Raw genomic sequence first — 2,648 nt, 5'->3', positions numbered from 1 at the left:
CAGATTTTTTCTTCAGATATGGACGATAACGATTTAAAAATCGTTCAGTCGTTCATATCTGAAGGAAAATCGTTCATATCTGACATGCCTGAACGATGGACGATCAACGATGCGCGTTCCCGTTTGTCAGATAACGATATCTGACATCTGATTGGTTTGCAGTCAGACTTGGACGATTCCATTCATTTTAATGCAGTCAAAAATCGTTCAATCGTTCAAATCGTTCAAATCGTTCAAAACTTTGGTCAAATCGTCCAAATCGTTCAAATCGTTTAATCGTTTAATCGTTCAGTCGTTCATCTGACAAATCTGACAAGTCTGACAAATCTGACCGTGTGTACGCTCCATAAGACTCTTTCTCCTAGCAATTGCTTTGGCCAGGAGGGTATAAGAATTGAGGGCGCTTTCCTGTCGTCCTCCCTTTCTGATATTTCACCAGGACAGGGCGGTGCTTCACACTCATCTTGGTTTTCTACCTAAAGTTGTTTCTAATTTCCATATTAATCAGGAAATTGTTGTACCGGCCTTTCAGTCACCAGACCTCACAGCTGGTGAGGCCTCCTTGGATGTGGTCCGTGCTCTCAAAATTTATGGGACCGGACCGGTTCCCTTCGGAAATCTGATTCCTTATTCGTACTCTTTGGATTTCACAAGAGGGAATGGCCAGAAAACAAACACACTTTGGCTAGATGGCTTCGTTTGGCTATCTCTGAGGCTTATACACAGACGGGCCTGCCTGTTCCAGTTTCTGTTAAGGCTCATTCTACTCGGTCTGTGGGCTCCTCGTGGGCAGCTCGCCGTGGTGCCTCGGCTGTCAGCTGTGTAAGGCGGCTATGTGGTCTTCCATCCAGACCTTCCTGAGGTTCTATGCTTTTGACACCTTCGCCTCTCAGGATGCTTCCTTTGGGCACTGGATTCTACTCTCAGCGCAGGAGCGTCTCCATCCTTAATTGGACTGCTTTGGGACATCCCCAAGGTCAACCCTGTGGACCCCCTATGGACCCTGAAAAAGAAAATGAGAGATATGGTAAGCACTTACCCTTGTTATCTCTCTTTCTTCGAAGTCCATAGGGTCCACAGGGCACCCGCCTTGACGCACCTGGCTTCATATGGGCTGTGTTACTGGTCACTGGTTTTCCATCTCACTTTCTGTGAGTATGGTTCTTGTGTGTTCCAGTCTTCCTTCTTTCTGTTGTTCCTCCGCCGGCCTTGGCTACTTATCAACTGAGGTGCCTGTGGCTCGGGGGCGGGGTAAAAAGGAGGATGGACCAAGTGCATCCTGAGAGCTAAAACTTTTAACTGTGTGGTGCCCGTGGATCCAGATCCAGCTATACCTAAAGGTCAACCCTGTGGACTTCGAAGAAAGAGAGATAACAAGGGTAAGTTCTTACCATATCTCTCAAGCGGGTGTAGCCAGGCTGTATACAAGGTGACTATGCTGGGAGGGTATGGTGAAGGTGTGTAGCCAGGCTGTATACAAGGTGACTCTATGCTGGGAGGGTAGGATGAAGGGGTGTAGCCAGGCTGTATACAAGGTGACTCTAGGCTGGGAGGGTATGATGAAGGGGTGTAGCCAGGCTGTATACAAGGTAGGGTCTTGATCATCGCGACCATCAACCTGGTTGCTCGCTAGAGCTGTGGTGGTCACCCACAGCCCAGCGAGCAGCCAGGAGGCCGGCTCATAAAAAAGTAGCGGCCTCCCTCATTCAGAGCGAACACTCGCATTTTGCGAGCGGCTCTGATTGAGGTCCAGTGTTTCGGTCAGCACTGATCGGGAGGAGGCCCGCCCTCATATCATGTTCCTTAGCTGGAGAGAGGCCTGCCTCCAATGAATTCAGCAGCCTCTGTTCAGACAGCTGCCTTAGACTGACGGCTCGGCAGTCCCACCCCACCGGGCCACAATGCCACCAGTGCTCCCGAGAGGGGGGGGAGCGGGTACTAATTACCCGACCCCTGCCTTGATGGAGGGGCCCGGTGCTGCCTCCCCCTCCCTCTTACATTAAAGCAGCAGCCACAGCAGTCTCCAGTGCCTGTGGGGAGAGCAATCATACTGATTGCACCCCCCTCCACTGGCTATGTGCCGGGTCTCACAAAGCCCACCTCCGTGGCGCTGCAAAACTGTGTTGTTTTTTTCTCTAAGGGGGTGTGGCCATGCCTCCCGCAGTTAGGCCACACCCCTTCCCCATGGCCCGGTGCGGCTCTCCTGACCGCCACACCATGCCATGCCACTCCACTCTCAACTCTGCTCCTGGACCTCAGCTCCTGCCTCCCAAATCCCAGCTGAGGTGCTCTGGAGGCTGCTGTGGCTACGGATGCTGCTCCAGTGAGTTTGCGGGGACCAGGCATGCTCAACAACCCAGGTAAGTACTCCCTTCCCTGTGTCTCCACCCCCCTTCAGCCAAGTGTCTCTCAAACCCCCACCATCTCACTGACCCCTTCACCGTCCCCAATCCCATTGTCTCCCCTTTCCCTCCACAACCATCTCCCCAATCACTGCTCCACCTCTTAAAAAAACCCAGCCAGCCCAGTAACAGTGCCCACCCCATTGAGTCCAGTGTTCCCCCTTCCCACCCCCAATCTCACTGCCCTTCATTCCCGTCTAGACAGGTGCACCCCCATCTCACTGTCCCTTCTTCTAGCCCAGTGTC

The sequence above is a fragment of the Taudactylus pleione genome, unplaced genomic scaffold (assembly GCF_031769625.1).
Source record: "Taudactylus pleione unplaced genomic scaffold, aTauple2 ptg001637l, whole genome shotgun sequence".
Classification (NCBI taxonomy): domain Eukaryota; kingdom Metazoa; phylum Chordata; class Amphibia; order Anura; family Myobatrachidae; genus Taudactylus; species Taudactylus pleione.
This window is presented reverse-complemented; position numbering follows the sequence as displayed.